Genomic DNA, 11,379 nt, shown 5'->3' on the forward strand with positions numbered 1-11,379 from the left:
CCACTTCTCTTTCTCTGTGTTAATAATAGATGCTGCCTACAGCCTCAGCTTGGCAGCTTTGACTTAAACGTGATCTTCACCGAAGAGGCTAATGGATGGGTCTGAATTTGTGCCTTTGAAGCACAAAGCATTGCTCTTAATTAACCAGATTCTATCTATTGGTTGGGAAAGGCCCTCCCTCCACGGCATCATTAACTACCCACCTCTGGACAGCTCCCAGAGCCAGCTCCTGCTTCAGGCTAATCCAGGGTGTGTTCCTGCACGCCCGTGCGAGAACCATGTGAGCCACCTGAGCACACAGGGAACTGGGGTGGCCCACACAAGAGAACAGGGCGGCTGTCGCATCGAAACAGACCGTGAGCTCTGAGCTTGGGAAGTGTCAGTGATTAATGTTGTCGCATCTCTTCCATCCCACCACAGCCCGCCCCTGCCCCTGCCCCACACCCTCACTGGTTCAGCAGCACTGGCTGGGCGCCTTCCTCATGCCAGGTCTGAGGCCAGTGCTGAAGACACGGTGCTGTCTTCACAACCTCACAGCATTATCATTCCAGCCCCAGAGACAAGTAACCGTCGAATTACAGCACCGTGCAGTTGGGAAGGGCGTCTAGAAGCAATGGCTGCTTTGATAAAGTCTGAAGCTTGAGTAGGAGTTAGCCAGACAAAGGGGAGGGAAAGTGGAGAAGGCTTTCTGGGAGGGGAAACCAGCATGTCTGGGAGTGAGAAAGAGTGGCAGTTAGGAGGTGTCACTTGATGAAGTATGAGGAGTGGCTCTCAATTAACATTCGTTCTTTCGTTCATGCATGCGTGAAGGTATATTGAGCACCGAGCCCACACCAAGCACTGCACCAAGTACCGAGTTGTTTACAGTGGTTAAAAATAAGCTCCTCCTCCCTCAAGGGGCTTACAGTCTAACGGGGAGAGTGCTGGGGCTCAATTAGAGCGGGAAGTGACAGGTTCAACAGTAAAGACTGGGCCAGATGCGGAGTGGAGGGAGGGTGGGGAGGTGACATGATTCCTACTCATGTCTCGGGAAGGGGGAGTTTCCAGCCTCCTGCCACAGAGGTGGGGTCAGGTGAACTCTGTGGAGTTGAAGGAGCTGTGCTGTTCCCATGTCCCCCAGACACCTCACAGGTTTTGCCAACACGGGAATGTATTTGTTGCTTTCCATCAGACTATAACATAAGCCACGTTTACAAAACAGATTAATAAAATAAAAAAGGAGACACCAACAAGTTAAAGTCTCTATAAGTCTACTTCCTTCCCAGGGAAAGCCTCTGTTCTGCGCATGCACATATATACTTTACCTTCTTTTTATAACAATTCTGTGCGCGCACATCTCTAACACTGCTTTGTTCACTTGGCGATACAGGGCGGGCCTCTGTCTGCCCCGGTGTTTCTCCCCCTTCCTCCTTCCCGAGGAGCCAGCTTCACGCCGGGTGCCCCGGGTCTGCAGGCATCACGGGACCAGGGGATGACCTCACTGGGTGCGCCATCTGCCCTGCCTGGGGGAGGCAGCATCGGGAGGGCCAACGGGCACCACGTGTCCTTGGCTCCAAAGTGGGAGGGGCTCTGTGCCCTGAGAATGCACAGGATACAGGAAGGTTTGGTTAAATGAATGGGTGGTAAGGTCCTCAGATCAGAACCCCAGCTGACACTTACGTAGAGTTTACCGGGAGCCAGTGCCGGTTCTTAGCACTTGACTCATGTAATCCCCACATTTTACGGACAAGGCAACGGAGACTCTGAGAGGTTGAGTGACTCACCCAAGGCCCCCCAACTGCACTGTTGTTACCTCTGGGCCTGATGCCACCATGCAGAAGTGCCCACGCACCTCTGTCAAAGAGGTTTGGGGACGGTGTGCTTGATCTGCTGTGGCATTTCTAGCGTGTGTTCAAAGGACACTGTTTATTTCCCGTCCTCCCAAGCCCAGGCTGCGCTCAGGTCGTTCATTACTGAGGGACAAGTTCTGATTAGCGGTCGACTCCCGCCATCCTCCTCCCCCGCGTCCTCCAGAGGATGTCCTCAGACTCAAAAAATAGAAGTGAAAACATCTTCAAAACTACCTGCTTTCCTTCCTAATTCTCCTCTCCCTCCATTTCTTCCTGCTGTGCCCATCTCATGAAGGGGCGTGGCAAAAAGAGCCCATTTCTGGCCATTCCTCAGGGCCTCTCAGATCCCCGCCTCCAAGCTGATCCTGGGCAGGTTCCAGCAAGCTGAGACTTTGTGCTGACCACGGGGCCCTCTGTCCCTCGGGGCCCAAGTCACCTGACTCGTCCTCTCTGTGCTTGCCCATCGCTTTGTCTGGGCACTGGTGCTTCCAAGACCTTCCTAGAAGGACCCCCTCACTCCTCCTCCTCTTCACAGGCTATCTACCCCAAAGCTGCCTTTCTCTCCTTCCCACTCTTACTCCCCTCCTTCAGGACAGAGGCACTCGTGTTGGCCCCTCATTTTATCCCTTTGGGGTAAGCCTCCTCTTCCCTGTCTTCACACATCTTCTCATTGCCCATAACTCACACGTCATGACAACATTCCTCACATCAGCCTAGAACATCAAAGGTCACTAAAGTGCCACCTCATGTGTGCTTTTCAGTGACCCTCATAGCCTGTGAGGCAGGTGTCCTCAGACCCATTTACAAATGAGGAGACCAAGGTTCAAGTGACTGGCCCAGCATTGACCAGCTAGTGTGTGGTCCCCACTAAGCCTCGAACCCAGGGCTTTTGGCTCCACACCAGGCGTCCTTTCCACCCAGATGCATGGACAGATCTGGACCAGGAACAAGGGTCCCTCGGGAAGACTTGGAGCCAAGCCTGCACCTTGGAAGCCAAGGGCCCAGGGAGTCCGGCCATTCGTCTAACTAACAAGGCGGACTCGGTGCCCTCCACACAAGGAGTGGGGGCGAGTGGCCGCGCAGGGTTCTAAAGTGCCTTGGGAAGGCAGCAGCCTAAGTGCTATTCATCAGCCCAGGAATGGCTCATGGAGGAGCAGGTGCTTCTAGGAACCCATAATGCCCTTTGGCAGGGGCCCGAGGGTGCGTCTGAGAGGCCTCCCAGCACCCGCAGTGCTGCTGGGGCAGGAGCCCGACTGCGGAGGTCCATTCATCATCAGATGTCTGGACAAGTGGCGTATCCAGCTAGGCCTGGGGAAAATGAAAAAATGCATTTGCCAAGTAGAATTTCATTTCCTGTTATGTGTCTAAGGTCTTCATACGTCTTTCTTGACAGCCTTTACTCTGTCATCTGCTCCTTCTCCCTTCCCTCCTTCCTCGACTATTTCTGTTTCTGAACATAAACGTTGTCCAGGCCTTTCTGATGGATAATGGACATTGTGCAACGGACAGAGGCCGCTGGGCTTTTCCTGAAATAGGTTCTTGGGGCCCAGAAACTGACTGTGTGCCCTTGGCTTTGATTTACTGTCTCTCGCTGACCCCAATTTCTGATGTGTCCATTTTAATTGATCCAGATAGCTGTATACCTGGATTGGACCTGGTTCCAAAGTTGCGTTGAAATTCTGGTGTGTTTTTTTCAAGATAGTTTCTTCACTCCATACAGTGTTTTCATGTCCCTGACATGGTTCCACCTGGCCCTTCTGCCCAGAAAACCCCATTCCTAAGCTGAGCTGTCCAGCAAATCTCCAAATGCCAGACTCTGTCCCCAGCTCCACCACTGTCTCTACGTCCATGTGAGGTCCCTCTGCCTCTCTGCGACTCAGTTTCCCCAGCTACACAATGGTGCTGAGACGCTCGTGCACCTCGAAAAGGTATAGTTGGGGTGGCTCCTCCTACATTAGGGCTTCGGGGTAGGGCTTCATGATTTGATGGTGGAGGCCTCCCAAGACCCCCCACCCCCCGGTGTTGAACTGAAAGCTAGGACTGCAGATTTAGAGCCTGTGTGTCCTCCCTCAGCCTGGGAGGGAGCACCAATGCATAACGTGGGGATAATAATATTCGTTCCTTCACATGGGTTGTTGTGAGGGTTGAATGCAATATAATGGGCAAACAATGCCAGGCTATAGGAATATTTTTTCTTCTTAAGAGAAAATCATGGATGGTTAAAATCAGGGCTGGGGGATACTTTAAGAGCCCTCTCCCAGCACATTTTAAGTGTAATCTTGTGTTGGTTGGTAGAACATTTGTTGCCTGTTAGATCTGGAGGGCAGAGACACAACAAATTATATCCACTGAAGATCAGCCAGAAATTAAGATAACACTGATTACTACAAGCATGTTATTAAGTGAGTAAAGTAAGCTACAAAAGAACTGGTTTAGGGAAAATTGTGTGTGTGCATGGGAGAGATGTTTGCAGGGAAGTCCCCTAAGATGTTAACAGTGGTTATTTTGCTTTTCTTTTTCGCATTTTTGTATTTAACTTTTAAACAATGACTATGAATCACTTTTATAAAAGAATAAATTCTAGATTTCTACTTAAGCCTCCCGCCCAGGACTTGGGAAGTGGCTGCTCCAGGCGACTTCCTCCAACAAGTGCATGGTGTCGGTGGTGGCCCAGATAAGACCTCAAGGCTCATGGGGGCCGTGGCAGCCGGGCGTCCACAGGAAGCGCGGGGTGGGTGCGCCGCCACCGCTGTGGGGAACCTCTAGGACCCGGATTGCAGCTTTTCGGCAGAGGCGTGGCGTCGGCCACCACCAGCAAGAAGATGCAGGAGGAGGCCACCTGCTCCATCTGCCTGCACCTGATGGCCAAGCCCATGAGCATCAACTGTGGCCACAGCTACTGCCGGGCCTGCCGCCTGCGCCTCCTGGGCCTGGGCTCCTCGTCCCGGAGCCAGCTGGGCACGGGGACCTTCTCTTGCCCCCAGTGCCGGGCTCCCTTCCAGAGAGGCAGCCTGCGGCCCAACCAGCAGCTGGGCAGCCTCATCGCCGCCCTCCGGGAGCTGGAGCAGGAGCTGTCCCGCCAGGAGCACGGGGAGCGGCTGCACCTCTTCTGCAAGGACGAGGGCCAGCTCATCTGCTGGCGCTGCGAGCACGACCCACGGCACAAGGGCCACGCCACGGCGCTCGTGGAGGACACGGCCCCAGCTACAGGGAAAAGCCCCAGGAAGCGGTGAGGAAACTGAGGCAAATGGAAGAGGAATGCACGAGCCAGAAAGCATTCACAGCGAAGCAGATAACCGAGTGGAATGAGAAGATAAAGGCTCAGAGATAGAAAATCCAGGCAGACTTCCAGAACCTGCAAGCTTCTGAGGGAGGAGGAGAGGTCATGCCTGTGGAGAATGGAGAACGAGAAAGAGCACACGCTGCAGAGACTGAGGGACAGGGAGGCCAACCTGGGGCAGCAGAGCCGGGAGCTCCAGAGCCGCATCCTGGAGCTGGAGGAGCGATGCCAGGGCTCCGCCAAGAAGGTGCTGCAGGACGTGGCCGGGTCACCACGGATGAGGCTTTGCAAGAAGCTGTGGATCTCATCTGTGGGGAGCGGCTACAGTGTTTGGACAGGTTCAAGCCTCGGACTAATTAGAGGGCACGGTCCTCTCATGGCCACGTGCAAGTCCCAGCTTGGAGGGCAAAGCCTCCCAGCACAATTATAGCCAACAGCTATACCCACCCCCCCAGTGTTGAACTGAAAGCTAGGACTGCAGATTCAGAGCCTGTGTGTCCTCCCTCAGCCTGGGAGAGAGCACCAATGCATAACGTGGGGATAATAATGTTCGTTCCTTCACATGGGTTGTTGTGAGGGTTGAATGCAATATAATGGGCAAACAATGCCAGGCTATAGGAATATTTTTTCTTCTTAAGAGAAAATCATGGATGGTTAAAATCAGGGCTGGGGGATACTTTAAGAGCCCTCTCCCAGCACATTTTAAGTGTAATCTTGTGTTGGTTGGTAGAACATTTGTTGCCTGTTAGATCTGGAGGGCAGAGACACAACAAATTATATCCACTGAAGATCAGCCAGAAATTAAGATAACACTGATTACTACAAGCATGTTATTAAGTGAGTAAAGTAAGCTACAAAAGAACTGGTTTAGGGAAAATTGTGTGTGTGCATGGGAGAGATGTTTGCAGGGATGTTTCCTAAGATGTTAACAGTGGTTATTTTGCTTTTCTCTTTCACATTTTTGTATTTAACTTTTAAACAATGACTATGAATCACTTTTATAAAAGAATAAATTCTAGATTTCTACTTAAGCCTCCAAAAGGTATAGTTGGGGTGGCTCCTCCTACATTAGGGCTTCGGGGTAGGGCTTCATGATTTGATGGTGGAGGCCTCCCAAGACCCCCCACCCCCCGGTGTTGAACTGAAAGCTAGGACTGCAGATTTAGAGCCTGTGTGTCCTCCCTCAGCCTGGGAGGGAGCACCAATGCATAACGTGGGGATAATAATATTCGTTCCTTCACATGGGTTGTTGTGAGGATTGAATTCAATATCATGGGCAAACAATGCCAGGCTATAGGAATATTTTTTCTTTTTAAGAGAAAATCATGGATGGTTAAAATCAGGGCTGGGGGAGACTTTAAGAGCCCTCTCCCAGCACATTTTAAGTGTAATCTTGTGTTGGTTGGTAGAACATTTGTTGCCTGTTAGATCTGGAGGGCAGAGACACAACAAATTATATCCACTGAAGATCAGCCAGAAATTAAGATAACACTGATTACTACAAGCATGTTATTAAGTGAGTAAAGTAAGCTACAAAAGAACTGGTTTAGGGAAAATTGTGTGTGTGCATGGGAGAGATGTTTGCAGGGATGTTTCCTAAGATGTTAACAGTGGTTATTTTGCTTTTCTCTTTCACATTTTTGTATTTAACTTTTAAACAATGACTATGAATCACTTTTATAAAAGAATAAATTCTAGATTTCTACTTAAGCCTCCCGCCCAGGACTTGGGAAGTGGCTGCTCCAGGCGACTTCCTCCAACAAGTGCGTGGTGTCGGTGGTGGCCCAGATAAGACCTCAAGGCTCATGGGGGCCGTGGCAGCTGGGCGTCCACAGGAAGCTCGGGGTGGGTGCGCCGCCACCGCTGTGGGGAACCTCTAGTGTGTGCAGCTTTTCGGCAGAGGCGTGGCGTCGGCCACCACCAGCAAGAAGATGCAGGAGGAGGCCACCTGCTCCATCTGCCTGCACCTGATGGCCAAGCCCATGAGCATCAACTGTGGCCACAGCTACTGCCGGGCCTGCCGCCTGCGCCTCCTGGGCCTGGGCTCCTCGTCCCGGAGCCAGCTGGGCACGGGGACCTTCTCTTGCCCCCAGTGCCGGGCTCCCTTCCAGAGAGGCAGCCTGCGGCCCAACCAGCAGCTGGGCAGCCTCATCGCCGCCCTCCGGGAGCTGGAGCAGGAGCTGTCCCGCCAGGAGCACGGGGAGCGGCTGCACCTCTTCTGCAAGGACGAGGGCCAGCTCATCTGCTGGCGCTGCGAGCACGACCCACGGCACAAGGGCCACGCCACGGCGCTCGTGGAGGACACGGCCCCAGCTACAGGGAAAAGCCCCAGGAAGCGGTGAGGAAACTGAGGCAAATGGAAGAGGAATGCACGAGCCAGAAAGCATTCACAGCGAAGCAGATAACCGAGTGGAATGAGAAGATAAAGGCTCAGAGATAGAAAATCCAGGCAGACTTCCAGAACCTGCAAGCTTCTGAGGGAGGAGGAGAGGTCATGCCTGTGGAGAATGGAGAACGAGAAAGAGCACACGCTGCAGAGACTGAGGGACAGGGAGGCCAACCTGGGGCAGCAGAGCCGGGAGCTCCAGAGCCGCATCCTGGAGCTGGAGGAGCGATGCCAGGGCTCCGCCAAGAAGGTGCTGCAGGACGTGGCCGGGTCACCACGGATGAGGCTTTGCAAGAAGCTGTGGATCTCATCTGTGGGGAGCGGCTACAGTGTTTGGACAGGTTCAAGCCTCGGACTAATTAGAGGGCACGGTCCTCTCATGGCCACGTGCAAGTCCCAGCTTGGAGGGCAAAGCCTCCCAGCACAATTATAGCCAACAGCTATAGTTGTAAGCTTGAGCCTATGATCCGAACACGTGGCCCCACGTGCCTGAGTGATGTGGGCTTGATAGAGTTCAGGTGCATGTAATTGAGTAGGCTCGAAACCCACGAGAATGTTGTAAACAGCTTGACCACGCCCTTACTTTGCCTGGTGGAATCTGGCTATAAAATAAAGACATGGCTTGTAGTCTGTGGCGCTGTCGCTAGCTCTGCATGAGAGAGGTTCTCCATCAGAGAGGACAGCGTCCCACACAGACCCAGCTTTTTCTCTTGTCTGTCTTTTCTCAATCCTTCACCGCCCCCTCTCAGGCTCACCAAACCTGGCTGAGCTGGCTCGGCACATAAGGCGACCAACGTGGGGCTGAGTATGCCATGGCCGTGCCGGCTCGCCACACTCATCTATCAACAGGCCACGTCTGTGCCAAAGTTCCGTTGCGTCGGAGCCACCTGTGTAGTTACCTGTCTGATCACCTGACCATTAGCTCACAGAGGGGCAGCTTCTGCCAAGTGCTCCTTCAAAGAATACACTCTGAATATGACCTTAGAGATCAAGCTGCCAAGGGGGATGAAGCAACTCCGAGACAATTCCATGGGTTCGTGCTCTTTCAAGGAGAACTTTATCTTCCGCTGGAGATCGAAGGGGCAGAGGGACTGGTTCTAAGAACAGTTGTTCTTCAGCCTGCTCCTCAGGGGTTGTTGGGTGCCCTCCTTTCGAACCCTGTGGATGATGACCTAATTGGTGCAGTAAAATTACTGGAGTTGACAGGGCCCGCGTTGGAACATGACTGGACGGGACGAGGAAAGACGGACATGGACGAAGTTATCCAGAGGATCAAAAATGTTGCCCTTGCCCTGACCGGTTTGGCTCAGTGGATAGAGTGTCGGCCTGCAGACTGAAGGGTCCCAGGTTCGATTCTGGTCAAAGGCATGTACTGTGGTTGTGGGCACATCCCCAGTGGGGGGCGTGCAGGAGGCAGCTGATCGATGTTTCTCTCTCATCGATGTTTCTAACTCTCTATCCCTCTCCCCTCCTCTCTGTGGAAAAATCAATAAAATATATATTTTTTAAAAAATGTTGCCCTGGATGCACCCTGCAGTGTAGACGTGAGGCAGATGCTCTTGAAGCTTGTAGAGCTCCAGTCAAGAAAGTGGGGGAGAGTCCATGTCACCTCAACATTCAAGAGAAGCGGCACCTGAAAATGATCCCAGCTATTTTATTACTGAACCACCATTGGGTACAGCGGATGGTGTTCCTCTCACTGCAGCTGATCCCAATGACCACGATTCATATCACGAGTGACCTGAGGGCGGGAGAGGGAATGGGGGTGGGGGGAAGGACATATGTAATAGTTTCAACAATAAAGATTTATTTTAAAAAAAGAGAAAAAAAGAATAAATTCTACACACACACACACACACACACACACACACCCCTTTCTCTCTCAGGATGAAGAGTGCTTTGCCTAAGAAAAGCAATTTTTTTGCTCTGCTTTTCTTGGCTTTGACATCCCAAAAGACTCCTCCTTCTCCAGTTAGTGCTCTGAGTTCAGGGAACTTATCTGGGGTAGAATTCTTATGGTGACCAGGGACATTTGTGGTCCCTGAACAGGACAGAGGCTCAACAGCCTGCTCCCACGGCCCATCAGGGTGTCACCTGACAGCGCCGCCCACCTTGAAGGCTAGCAAGGGGGTTGGAGGGGAAACTACCAGAGTTCTGAAAACACAGGCCACCCAAGCAGGATCTGTCACGCGAACAGGGGTGATAGCACTAGTATTTGGCTATTCCAGCGGTTACAAAGGAGGCGAGAAGCCTTCAGTGCAAAAATCAAAACGGAAACCTTAGGCTTAAAACCAGAGTGTCCTCAGATACAGTCTGTGAGTTTTCTTATGAGGGTGGACAGCAGCCGCTGACATCAGCCGGGGCACATCGTGTGTGCCCGGCAGCACCGCCTCCCCCCAATTGTCGATTGTTCTCTTTGGACTGGGGCCCAGGATGATTCCAGTTTCTCCTCCCCAACGTAAGGCTTTCCTCTATGTGGGCTCCTTTATCTTCTCTCCACTTAATTTGGCAGTACTGCCTGAAATCTGCGCATTACTGTTATTCAGCTTTGGTTCTAGTGTGTTCTGTGGTCCGCCGTAATGGATGTGACCACAAGTTCACACTTGAGAGCTCCTCTGAGGTTTGCCATGCTGTCTTCCTTCCAGAAAGTCCTGCGGAGGACTTCCCTGTGCTGGGTGCCAGCTGTGGGGACAGGAGAGAAGACAGGTGACCAAATGAGGTACAGCTCGGACACTCACATTGGGACCAGCTGTTAGTAAAGAGCGTCTGAGGCATCACAGTTGCCAAGATCCAGCCTCAGGGGGTGTTGCCTGAAGCCCTCCAGGCTCTTTCTCTTCCTTTAGGTACAAGTTGGCTCCCCGTTCCCTGAGCACAGGGATTTCCTAATGGCCTTGGCCCCAGACTTCACCTCAGCTCAGGAGACTAGTATGTCTGCCCTTTCATTAATCTTTATATCTTAAAGGAAAACAGTTGGACCATATGCATTAAAGAATAGAGTATAAATACAAAGAGAAAGTTTTCAAATAAAACTAAAGCTTTAGTTCATTTGAACATGTGTCCCTGTATTCCTAAACTGCTATCCCAATCACTACTTGATTTAATCACCATTATCAGCTGGCTTACTGAGATCTGATTCTGGTGCCAGGCTGCCTGGGCCTTGAACCCTGAATCCATTACAGGTCTACTGTGCAACTTTGGGCAAGTTACTCAACCCTTCTGTGCTTGAGTGTCCCCATCTACAGAAGTATGCATAATAATAGAGGCAGTTGTGTGAATTAAATGACTCAATACCTGGAGAGGCTTGAATCATGGTTCCTATAACTATATGGAATCCTGTTTTCCACCCTCATGAAATCACTATTAAATTCGTGATTGTCCCCCCCCCCCCAAAAAAAAAGAGGTGGGGGACCAGAACAAAGGAAGTTGGATGCAGGAGCCAAAAATCATCTTGGAGAACAAAGTTCATGTCAAGGTTATTTCTGGATCCTAGATTTTCCCCTACTTGCTCTTTGGCTATCTGAAAGAGATCCATTGAGGCTGTTTTGTTTTTTAATAACAGCTTTATTGAGGTATGTCACATGGCACCAAATTCACCCTTTAAAGTGTACAATTCACTGTTTTCAGCAGATTCACAAAGTTGTGCAGCATCACTGCCCTGCATTCCAGTTTGGGCTTTTAACTTGAGGGGAATCTAAGCGCGCTTTCCCTTTATCTGGACAGAGCCACCCGCCTGTGGCGGTGATTCCGCTGAGTCACTGTGGGCGGGCGGGCAGCCTGTTGTCATTCCCGGGAGAAGACGGCAGCCACCTGGGCTGCAGCGAGTGGGCACCCGGGCCGGCGTCTGCTGCCCCCTAGCGAGGGCTGCAGCCCAGCCCTGAAGCACC

General features: G+C 51.8%; 1 protein-coding gene and 1 pseudogene across 1 annotated transcript in view; both read left to right on the plus strand.

The window, feature by feature from the left end:
- The window catches only part of MAPT (microtubule-associated protein tau), an 87,623-nt gene that overhangs the window by 20,886 nt on the left and 55,358 nt on the right, over nt 1-11,379 (plus strand). The gene's annotated exons all lie outside the window — the stretch shown is intronic.
- Nucleotides 1,812-7,865, plus strand: LOC102241391 (annotated as a pseudogene).

This window comes from Myotis brandtii, unplaced genomic scaffold (assembly GCF_000412655.1).
Source record: "Myotis brandtii unplaced genomic scaffold, ASM41265v1 scaffold120, whole genome shotgun sequence".
Taxonomy (NCBI): Eukaryota; Metazoa; Chordata; class Mammalia; order Chiroptera; family Vespertilionidae; genus Myotis; species Myotis brandtii.